At 39.5% G+C, this 12728-nt stretch overlaps 1 protein-coding gene across 2 annotated transcripts in view; it reads left to right on the top strand.

The window, feature by feature from the left end:
• Positions 1-12728, top strand: part of ERC2 (ELKS/RAB6-interacting/CAST family member 2) — an 869271-nt gene that overhangs the window by 255823 nt on the left and 600720 nt on the right. The window lies entirely within an intron of this gene.

Here is a 12728-nt window from a genome sequence, read left to right as displayed (position 1 = left end):
TAAAGGAAGAACAATGCAACAATAAAAGGCAAATAATCCTATTAAAATTGGGCAAATAATCTGAATAGACATGTCTCCAAAAAAGACATACAAATGGCCTATAAGAACAGGAAAAGATGTCCAACAAGATTTATAATTAGGGGAATGCAAACCAAAACCACAGTTAGATACAATTTATCCTCTACTAGGATGGCTAAAGTAAGAAAGACAACAAATGTTGGGGAAGATGTGGAAAACCTCATATGTTGATGGTGGGAATGTGAAATGGTTCAGTCCATTTTGGAAAACTATCTGGCCATTCCTCAAAATGTTAAACATAGAGGTACCATGTGACGCAGCAATTCTACTCTTAGGTGTACACCTTAACTGCATTACAAACAAAAACCTATACACAAATGCTCCATTATTAATAATAGCCACAAAGCCAAAACAACCCAAATGTCCATTATCTTGAATGAAAAATAAAAATATGTTATATCCATACAGTGGATTATTCAACAATAAAAAGAAATGAGGTACCTATCCTTGCTATAGCATGGATAGACCTTAAAAACATTATGTTAAGCAAAAAAAGCCAGTTGCAAAAGGCCACATGTTATACATTTCCATTTGTATGAAATGTCTAATATTGTCATATCCATGGAGATAGAAAGTAGATTAGTGGTTTCTAGAAACAAGGGAGAGGGGAGCAAAAATAGTGACTGGATACAGGGGTTTTGAGTGATGAAAATTTTCTGGAACTAGACAGTGGTGATGGTTGCACAGGCCACTGAATGATATACTTTAAAAGGGTGAATTTTATGGTATGAGTATTATATATCAATAAAGTTAAAGATATTACAAAGGAAAAGATTAATAACTTTACTTACAAAGTAAAACATAAAAATAGAACTATGAAATAACCAACTAAGAGATGTATATCTAAAGTTTATAGCAGTTAGAGACTTATTATTCTTAATGTATAAAGAAGATATATTTATCAATGTGGAATAAAAGCTTGGGGGAAAAATGTACCAAAATGTTGCCACTAATTCTGGATGGGGAGATTATAAAGGATTTTTTTCTCTTTTTCCCCCCCACCAAATTTTTATGTTTTCAGTAATGTGCATTCATTCTTCAGGAACAACAACAATAAGTTGATTAGAAGAAAAACCATTTTTCAAAAAGCTTTAAGATGCACAATTTCTTCTATTCTTGTTTTCTTTTGCTGAACTGAGAAGGCTCCAGAAGGGAGAAGGTTAGGTTATTCATGAAAATTAGAATTGATTTACTGCTTCTTTGAGCTCCAGCCTTCCTATCTGTGAAATGGGACCATGATGCAGTGCCAGCTTGCACAGGGCTGTGGTGGGGATTAAAGTGGAGTTAGACATGGGAAAACCCTGGCACATAGTAGATGCGCAAGGAATCCTTTTCTTCTCCATCCCTTCCCTTTCAGCCTGGAAATTGAGTTTTCCCTGTAAAAAAGAGGTGGTACATTTGAGCAAGGACCACCAGAGAGAAGGAATTTCACAAACTTACTTCAGGCAGCCTTAGCTCTGAATACACACACAGTTTGCTTGTGGAAAGACTTTAAAAGCATCTTTGAAAGGGGAAAGCAGTGGAAAAAAATATAGCAGCCCCCAGTGGGCCCAGGGACTAAGCTTTCTGGCTGTTGGGCTTTTGGCAAGTCACTTGTCCCCGCTGGCTCTCACTGTTCTCATTTGGCATATGAAGGATTGGACTTGGTGTCCTACTTTCAAATTTTTTTCCAAGTCTGGAGGCTCGGTGACTGGCTATTTGGATTCTCAAAGGACCTGCCTGGGGTGTCTGAATTGACATCACATTCTTGCAAACTTGAAATCTTTGCTTTGTTTGCTCCATCTTGGCCAGCCTTGCTCCGGCCTGCAGCCCCTGCCCTCCCCTTGCTGGTGCTCAGGTTCCCAGCCTATTGTTTATTTAGGGATTGCAATTTCCTCATTGGCATGCGCCCTCGCCAGCAGGGTTTAGAAGTCTACCACAGGCCTCATGTGAACTTCCCCTTTCAAGGCTCAGTAATGACAGTGTGCTGGCCGTCACATGCCTCATCCCTAAGGCATGGTCCAGTTTCCACATCCATCAGGCCGCACTGGTGACTTGGGGTGGCCTGAATTCCTCTGCCGCCTGTTGCTTTTTTCCATGAGACAAACTGGTGGAACAGAGAAGGACTTGTGGTATGTTTTAGAAATCCGAAGAATGAAGCCCCAAACCAGGGCTGTTGGGGGCTTTGGGGCAGTGGGTTCAAAGGAGTGGGAAGAGCAAGTTCAGATTGCTGGACGGCCAGGAAGGAGCGCTTCCTCACCCAGCCTTTTCCTAAAGAGCATTGGAAGAGAAAGAGTGGTCAGGTGACCATCTTTTTAGGACTCCCTAAAATAGCAAAGTAGTCTTCCCCGGAACCTCTGGGAAGTCAAACCCTCACTGTATCCTGATGAAGGTGGACGGTGATGTCCATCCGGCCTGAGGGAGGGTGGGCTGTGAACACTGAGGGCTGCTGTCACTTGGAAGCAGTTTCTGAAACTTCTTCCTCCCTTTCCTCTCGCCCCAGGCTCTGCACTATTTTCTTTGGATCTTGCTCTGTGACCTTTAAGGGTAAAGGTGCTGTGTGGAAGAAAGGACCCAAACACCCCAGCTTCTAGGTGCGCACCCTCTCGGGAGCCAGGCTCTCTGAGGTTGGCCTGGGGACAGATGGCAAGGTCCCAGTATGTGGCCTCCTCTCTCCTGTTCAAGGCAAGGCTTTGTGGAGGGAACCATTCCAGATTATTAAAGGTGTTAAAAAAGGGTTAAAGAAGACAACTTAGGTGATACCAACACATTTTATTTAATGTTTCACGAAGCAGACAGTCTCCCATTTAGACAACTGCAAAATGGGACCAAAGGCAGGAAGCTCTTATAGGATAAAGAACAAGGAAGAAAAATTGAAAATACCTTATTGGCTGGGGCCACATAGTCACCTTGTTTGGGGTGAGAAGGAACAAGAAGATGAGTGGCACCTGGGGATGGTAACTGGCTACTCTGCCTGGTTCTGGGCCAGTGCAGCATTCACAGGGGCTGGATGGGAGTTTCGGTTTGCTGGTGTGTCACCCTGGGCAGGAGCAGCTCCATCTTGGGCCTAGAAAGTTATTTCAGCAAAGGGAAAACCTTGGGCAACTTATTTCCCTTCTGTAGATGTCCTGATCCTAAAATGGGTAAAATTAGTCCTTAATTCATAGGGTTCGGGGGAAGCTTAATGAGATTTTTCTAGCCTAGTGCTTGCATAAGTAATCAATACCCATTAGCTGTTGTTTTAACTGCATTTTTAAGACTGGAATGAAGAAACATTGTTTGCTCCTGTCCCATGCTATTCCTTTTTACATATTCAGATAGTGCATATATGTTTATATATTTAACTCCAACAGAAGGGAAAACATGTATAAAAAGTAAATTTGTGTGTGTGTGTGTGTGTGTGTGTGTGTGTGTGTGTGTGTGTGTGTGTGTGTTTCCCAACCTGAGGAACTTACAGACAAATACAGATTTTTGTGTCACCCTTTTCTCTCCTGCAATGGAATATTTTTGAGTGGGACCAAATCATCGCTAGCTTTTACTCACTCTCTAGATGACTCTGACCCACCTGGTCCACAGCCGGGCACTGGCATTAGTGTGGCTCACAGGCACATGGAGAGGGAAATGAGTGTGGGTTAGTCAGTGCTCCCTTCCATGCTCTGGGATGTAGAAAGCTTGCAGTGTTTGTTGAAGCAGCTTTCTGTGTAGGGCTGCTAGTCAGCTGAGAGGCACAGGTGCAGCTATCTGGCTTGTTAAACTATTCAAGTACTTCTCTGGTTACCCCAGAGCACCTCCTCACCAGAGTCCTTACCCTGGGATTCCCCCAACCCAGCAACTAAAGAGTTAAACCCTGGCCCTGCAGGCCCTTCCCAGACCTGGTTCCAGGGCTCCAGGTGGTGTCTGTTCCCTGGGTTCCTGCCCTGTGCTGTACTGATTCTTGAAAGACTCAGCAATCTCCTCCCACTCTATGGTATTTAACACACTGGGGTTCAGTTTCCAATAACAATAACAAAACTCCATTGAAACAGCCCTCATGTCACCAATGATACCCTAATTTTTTTCTTAGCCTTTAATCTCTCCACACATTTTCTTTGGCTTATCTGCCTTCTTGAAATGTCACTCTCTTATTTTCTGTGACTTTTTCATGATTTCCATTATTTTTTACCCCTCTGCTTTGGTGATTTCTGCAATGTTTTCTCTATCCTTAATTCTCAACCATGTCGGCGAATGGTGATCTGTCATCTCTATTGTCTCAACTTCTTTTTTGGCTTCTGTTTTTATTATTAACTTACCAAAGGCCATCCTATTGACTTTTTTTTTTAATCAGTTAGAAATGACACCCAGACAGACCCAAGTGCAAACTCCTGGCTGGATTCTGAAGACTGGTTATCATTCAGCCTCGCCTTCTTTTCATTTCTAACTCCTCTGCAACACAAAGTGATCTATATTTTTTAATCAGCCTTGTCTTCTTCCCCCTCCTTGATACATACTCTAATCTTGTTCTCTTATTCTTTCAATTTATATTTATTAAATAATAAGTGCTGGACACCATGCTGCATGCTCTTGAATGAGTGTGTATTATTACTTCTGGCTGGAAAGAATTCATCTTCTCTATTATAACCTTACTAGAGACCCGATGCACGAAATTCATGCAAGAGTAGGCCTTTCTTCCCCTGGCTGCTGGCATGGGCTTCCCTCTGGCACCCAGGACCCAGCTTCGTTGGGAAGGTTGTCCAGAAGGACATCCAATCTAATTAGCACATTACCCTTTTATTGTTATAGGTTCTTATCCATCTCCAAACCCCATGATAAGCTTCTCTACTTTCTCTAGATTTCTTGACTCAGCGATGGTGGTCTTAACCCATTTTTGACATCTCTATCTGTAGCCTTACAGAATATTATATCTAATTATATTTTGGTGTTATCTCCACACTATCACTTGCATGTTATAATCTTTGGTTAAAAATGGCCAAAACACTGCTATTGTGTTTTGGTATTCTGGGAAGTGGATGATTCAGATGTAGCTGTATCTAGGTATTCAAATGATGTTATAAGGGCCCAATAATTCAGGCAGATTCTGATTCATGAATGAAAGAAGCTTACAACCAGCCACAGGCCTGTGTTTTCCTTATCATTCGTAATCTCAGCAAAGGAGAAGCATAACCTCGGAAAAGGAGAGGCCCCGGGATTCATGTCAGTCTCTGATTGGCCCGATGGCATCATGCGTGCATTCCTGGATCAGTCTCTGTGTCCAGAGGGTCCACGGAACTTGCCACAGGGCAGAGTCATACATCAGAACCCCATGAAAACCACAGGGAATTGGGGGAATGTGGCCCAAAGGAAAAGCAGCTGAGCAGACTGACAAAGAAGTAATAGATATATTTTACCACGGGATATAGGAAGGAAGGTAATCCTTATAGAGTACCTACTGTGTGTTCACTAAGATTCTGGAAGGTTTAAATGGCACTCACTAAGTTCTCATAAGGTTTAAATGGCACTCACTAAGGTTAGCAAGGTTAGGGACATGCTTGCGGTGTTACACAGGGGGGACTAAGACGAGTCGCTGTGGTATTCTACATGTGTACCCCACAGAACTGGCCAATGGGCTTATGATAACAATGGTGGCCCTTCACTCTCCAGGAGGAGGCTCCGCAGTAGGCACTTTTCATGCGTTATATTTCACTTGTCACTTTATTAACATGCCCTTGAGCGTGGTCCTTGTTCTGAGAGGCACAGTCTTTTTCCCTAAGATGTAAACGCCTGGACCAGGATTTGCATCCAGGTTTGTGACTCTCCAAGGGTCTGCTGGATTGTCACCTCGAGCTCTTTTTGTTAGACTTAAGTCCATTGGCAACAACAAGAAATTTGCTCACGGAGACCAAAACCTCAGAGGTCACATAGTGTCCAGCAAGAACCACTAGAGACACATCTTCTGACCGTGGGTCATTAGTAATGTGCATAGAAACAGCCCGACAGGAAGGACATTCCCGGGGCATGGGCTTCCTGAGAATGAGTCAGCAGTAGGAAAATGAGACCATGAAAAGAAACACCAAAGCACCCGAATGGCTTTTAATTTGAAGTAGTCTATCCTGAAGCTGCGCGCGTGTGTATATTTTGCTATGAGGAATTAGATGCCATCTGAACAATCAAACACAAAACACCACAACAAAAAAAACAGCGTGTCCCCTGTCATCTTCTAACTTAGGTCATCATCTCTTTATAGTTTGATAAGGCCCAAGAAGACATGTTTTTTTATTTTTCTGTTTTTTTCTCTTAACATGGCTTATGCCCAAGACGACTTTTTTTTCCCCTGCAGTGCTTCCCTTGGCCTCACATAACCGCGGTGAATCCCACACAGTAAATCCTTCCAAAGGAAGGGCATTACTCAGATAGTCTAAGACCAAGGGCTGTTCAGTTATGTTTGCAACTCCAAGTAGATGATTTCTAAAGCTTAAGCCTTCAAGAACCTCTGTGGTATCCAGTAATAATAGTCTAGAATTTTATTCTAAATAAAGTGTAATATAATTATGTAGGGACGTTTCCTGAACATTAGATCACGTCTTCTTCTTTAAACCAAATTGGCCCTAAGTCTGTTGATCGACGTCCGTAGACCGATATGTGATCACAGTGAGTTCCATGCTTTGTAAAAACTGCTTGTGTTTTCTTTCTTGGCCTGATAGTAAAATGAAACCAGTAATTCTTACTGTATTTGGAAGGAAAGTACAATGTGACACTCAGCAATAACGTAATTGTTACTTTTTGTGACTAAATGATGTTGCTTTTTGGATGTTCCCCCTACTCACCATTTCAGTGTTCACAGTTCCTTGAGAGGAATTGAAATCCGTTTCTTGCTGTTTAAGGGGAACGTAATGGTTGACACACATGAAAAGGCCAATAAAGACATCCTGACCGGCAAAGATGCTCCAGAAAGTTTGCTCCCAGGACTTCTGTACCCTCATGCCAAGGTGGATAGCTCTTGAGATTAGTTTCAGACTTTTCTAAATATACTTGGGCAGTAAAGTGGCCCTGGTCTCTTCTGCTTTGGTCAGTCTTGTCCCTTGGATATGCTGGACCCCTGCAGTCCTTTAGAATGCCACGCTCACCCGTGGACCTTGTGAAAATGCAGATTTATTTTCAGTAGTTCTTTGAGGAGGCCTGATACTCTGCATTTCTAAAAACCTCTCAGCTGGTGTCAATGGCACTGGTCTGTGGACCACACTTTGAGTAACAGGGATCTAGACTGTATTCCGTGTTAGAGAGAGAAGGATGCCATGAATCTTGTCGAGATCTCACACACCTGGCAAAGTGATGGGTACCCAGTAGATTCTCAATCTGTATTTGTTGAAAGAGAGAACTCCCTGTGCTTAAGTTTACTATCGACTATAGCAGACATGTCCTAGAAAAATACAGAGATGATTTTTGACAGAAAGATAAAGCAGAGAGAAACTTACTTCAGCCTTCCCGCCTGACTTCCATGCTCATTGCTCTAGTTCCTGCGCTCATGGGCTGGTGCTAATATTCATGGCTGGCTTAAGAATCCGCAAGTTGGGCCCACTGGGTAGTTTATTACTAGGGGTTCAATTCCAGTAGTTTACTTATTAGTTTCCCATCAGTTACCTAGTTTTTAGTTTTGGAATGATAGATGTCAAATCGTCTTGGGTGTGAATCTTTAAGTAGGAGTTAAGAACTGCAATTTATATATTAAATTTTCACAAGTATATTTTATGACTATGTGGGAAGAAATTATTTGAAAGAGACACTCCATTCAGATATTTTTTTTCGAACTAGTGGGGAGTGAGGCAAACACATTTTTTTCTTCTTAATCTTTGTTTCCCAGTTTTACAGTCTTTAGCCATGAAATAGTGTAAAAGCAAAACAACTTCACGGTTGTCCTATCGCAGGACTACGAAGAATGCCACCTGAGACAGGAAGGGAAGCGCTGTGTTCCAGGAGCAGAGCAGTCTGTTCTCTCACTGCTGGGGCTCAGCGTAGGCACTCAGTGAACCACCTTTGAGTGACAGATGCTGACAAGGGGATTTGCATATTTAAAACCCCAATTACTTTAAATTGGGTGTAATCATGGCATGTTTTCCCTTGAGGAATCCAAATTATTGTTTTGATTCTTCACTTTTGTATATAACCATGAGCTTAATGTGATCATTAAAGTCCTGATTTCTTCCCCAAGAATTGACTCCTATAGGAGTAACAATTGGGAAAAAGGAATAATTGGCAGTAGTAGTTCCAGAACCAGCAGTACTTCCAGAGCTGTTGTGCATTGGGAATGCCCAACAGGCATTTCCACGGCAGTTGACCCAGAGATCCCCTTTCCACAGAGCATTTGGATCCCGTGGTCGGAAAGGCTGTTCTGTGTTTTATTTCACTTTCCCCATTTCTAAGGAAGGCCCACAATTCTCTGCCTCGAGAGCTTGCTTATTTGTGAAACATAATCTAGATGAGTATTTGAAAATCACTACATAATATATAATTTAAAAATATCAGTTACAAATAATATTTGAAGATGTTCAGATGAAGAAATCTCTGGTAATTGGGAGTAAAATGTTGCTCTGTCTTTTAAAATGTTACGTTTTGGGATGTTATAGCCTATGTCTTTATTTAATTTTCTCTCTCTATTCTAGATCAGTGAGGGGGTTATTGAACACTGAAAGCCTGGTGCACAAATTCACGCACAGGTGGAGTCCAGCTGTAGGGAGGGGCTGAGGGTGGTTGGCTGGCTGGCCCCACCCCTTGGTTGAACTCCTGGTTGAACTGCCCATCGAACTCCCTGTGTAGGGGACAAGTGCATATTAGCCTTTTATTACATAGGATGTGGGTTTGGTATCTATTCTGAAAGACAGGATCCATCCATGTGCCACATTGAGCCATCAGATTTGTGAAGTAGTTTCAACCTTTCATAGCCCTACTCAAATACAAATATGTTTCTAGTCACTTATCTAGTTTTAGAGATTTTTAAAAAAGAAAAACATTCTTCTCTGTGAGTTTCTCAAACTGAGTCAGTTGAGACGCTGACATTTCACTTGCTTTTGTTTTTTGTCTTCCTCTGGTTCAGAATTTTGACCATCTTCTTGGGCACAGTCAATACACTATCTAATGTATCTATGTATGTTGTACCTGTTCTCTCTAAATCTTGGTAATATTTTTCTACCTCCTTTTCTATATGCTCATGATTTCAGGTCTGAGTTCTGCTGCCCTTGAAATTGACTTCTTATGTAAGAACATAAATATTTATCAGGACAGAAAAAAATAGACCCTTATTCAAGTAACTTCCTCAATACCCACTCCCCTCCCTCTCCTCTTCCTTCTGTTTTGGGACACCTAAGTTTAAAGGGAAAAAGAAGTTCATAGGAAAAAGGAAAGATGTTGGTTAATTTAAAAAAATTAGTAAAAGTTAATGTGATTAAAAAAAAAATTGGCCCTGAATCAAGGCCAGCAGTTTGCTGAAGCTGCTGGTTTAAAAAAAAAAAAAAGTTAATGTGATTCACCATTTGATGAAATTTTAGTTCAGATGTTTATAGGCCAAGAGAGTTTTCTGTGTTAAGATATTTTCTATCTTACCTCAGCTGATCTTTCTTTAGCAGTATGTAGTTTTTTAAAGTCCAGTGGAAGCTCCTTCTAACCCATTTAGAAATAGACAGTTCTGGTCATTCCTAACTAAAGCATCAAGTATTGACTGGAAAGCTGAAGGGGTCTTCTTTGCTTGTCTATGTGATTGAAACCTGAACTTCTACCAAGCGCTATTCAAAAAGTAAGGTATAAGATGTGAGGACTACAAAGTGTATCATAGTACACATACACACAAACACACACACCACATTTATACACGTATATATGTACATATATACATACATACATACATACATACATATGAATATGGTCGGTCACTTTAGACTTGGGTCTGAATTACTAGGAGATTTTATATAGGAAAAGCAGAAATTCTGGCCCTGCCTTTCACACTTAACTTACAGTAACTCATAAATATTCTACTTAGATATTTGTACATCTCATCAGTAGTCAACTTACATCTCAATAAAGGGAAGAAATCTATGTCATATTGATATGTATCATTTCTGTGTTTTAAAGTAAAAATAAAATAAGGATTTCAAGGGTATAAAGATGTTAATGGGTATATCTGGGAGATGTGATTATGGACAGTTGTAATTATCAATAGCTTTTAAGTTTTCTATAATGACATGTCTCAATTTTATAGTCAAAACATTGAGGTAAAATGACTCGTTTATTTAGGAACATTCTTGTGAACTTTTAGAGATTCTTTTTTTAATAGCCTTTTTCTTATTGCTGCTCTTTTTATATGTGGAGTTCTCATGTCTCAGAGCTCAAGTGAGTCACGAAGGATGACTCCCTACCTCTGTCAGCTAGGGCTGGCATAACAAAACGACCACAGACTGGTGGCTTAAAAACATAATGTTTTAAAAATAATTTTTTATTTTTCAATTGCAGTTGATGTACAAATATTATACTAGAGGCCCAATGCATGAAATTCGTGCAAGAGTAGGCCTTCCTTCCCCTGGCTGCTGGCACCAGCTTCCCTCTGGCATCTGGGACCCGGGCTTCCCTCTGGCCCCGGCTTCATCAGGAAGAACGACCGGAATGACATCCAGTCTAATTAACATATTACCTTTTTTTTATTATAGATTAGTTTCAGGTATACAACCCAGTGATTAGATATTTATATAATTTACAAAGTGACAACTCTGATAAATCTAGCTTCCATTTGACACCATACATAGTTCCTACAATATTATTGATTATATGATTAATCTTGGTTGTAGGTCCTTGCTTTTCATCACTTGAATATTTTGTGCCAATTCCTTCTGGCCTAAGAAGTTTCTGTTGAGAAATCAACTGACAGTCTTGTGGGAGATCCCTTGCAGGCAATCAACTGCTCTTCTCTTGCTGCTTTTATGATTTTCTCTTTGTCTTTAACCTTTGCCATTTATTTTATTTATTTATTTTTTGTTAATCCTCACCTGCCATAAGAGAATACTTTCTTTTTTAAAAAAAACAACTTTTCTAGTGTGTCTTCTCCTGAGGGCATTAATCCCATCATAAGAGCCCCATTCTAATGACCCCATCTAACATTGACTACCTTCCAAAGGCTTCATTTCCAAATATCATCATATTACTAGTTAGGGCTTTAACATATGAATTTTGGAGGCACACAAATGTTCAGTCCACAAGACTCCCTTCACTCAAACTGGAAGTACACTAGACTTTCAGAAATTGCATCTAAAATAAAAAAGCCTGGCAGGCTATATGTAAAAACATTAATGATGTTAGAGGGGATTTTCTCCATTTTCAATGAGTTTAAAGTGTATTATTTTTGTAACTGGAAAAAAATTCAGTAAATACGGTTTAAAGGAAATGGAATACTGTGGACTGTACCATCCTTAATAGTCTTGCAAATTTCAGAATCTCTTCATTTTATCTTCTTGGATTTTTTAATTGTTTTTTAGAATTAATAAAAGTGTTTCTCCAGCATTTTGAGCACTTGGATCTTGGCACATAGACAGTGGAGCTCAATAAGTCTCTCTTGCAGATCCTTGTTTTTCTTTTAACTATGATGACAATGTTAACAACAATAATTATTATATTTCCACAGGAGACATGTTTCGGGCATATAATATAGGGAAATAAAATAGAAGATAGTCACAAAGTCAGGATGGACACATTTGTTGCTGAGTCCTTTTAATGAATTAGTTATGAATTGAATGGTTTATTCATTGCCTTTATTTTGGAACTCTTAATTTTTTACATTCTAAAAGAATTGTTACAAAATGAGTTGGTGATTTGTTTTTAATTGATATTCAGTTATAAATGTATATAAGCTCCTGGAATCTGTACAATTAAATGGCAGGTAGATGGTGATTGTGGGAAAACTTAAAGCGAAATTTTCCATATGTTTCATTTACAAGATTGACTTGAGTCTAATAATGAAGTTTGAGGGATGATTTTTTCCCCCACATAAGAGCTTTCTTTTCTCTACTTTCTAATGCTTCATTTCTTATTATGCTCTACATTGTGTACAGAGTTTGTCATTTCCTTTAAAAAATTCTCTATGTTTATTTTTCTCAATCCGACATTCTCGGTTTGTTTGTTTTTGTATTTTTACTGTAAATCAATTGGTTAGAAATACCCTTCAAAGTAGTAATGTTTTTGCGATGTTAGGAGCTGACAGCTTTCCAAATAAATCATGACGTTGTGATATATTATTTCCAGTTACTATAAAATTTTTAATATTTAGTGTATCAGTCATACTAAGTCAAGTTTCAGTTATTTAATTTCACTTATGTCTGCATTTTAGATGAGAATCCTTTTTCCCATTAGTAGATTTTAATTTCCTTTTCTCTCACAGTCAAATTCCAAGCATGCCTTATAAAACCAGCCACAGAATATACACATGAACACACCATTTTTATGTTTACAAGTAGACTTAAGGATATACAGTGGTAAACTATATCTTGAATTAAAAATGTGTCCACTTTAAATGATATTTTCACTTTTATTACTATTGCTTTGGTAATTTGATTCCCAGATATTAGGCAAACGTATCTAGGTAGCTCTGTATTCTATTGAGACATGGTCTTTAGTAGGAGCTTAACAAATAATCTCATAAACGTTCCTTAGAAGTGAAAAAA

Source organism: Myotis lucifugus, unplaced genomic scaffold (assembly GCF_000147115.1).
Source record: "Myotis lucifugus unplaced genomic scaffold, Myoluc2.0 scaffold_83, whole genome shotgun sequence".
Classification (NCBI taxonomy): domain Eukaryota; kingdom Metazoa; phylum Chordata; class Mammalia; order Chiroptera; family Vespertilionidae; genus Myotis; species Myotis lucifugus.
Note: the sequence above shows the minus strand (reverse complement) of the source record. Positions and strands in the feature narration are given on the sequence as shown.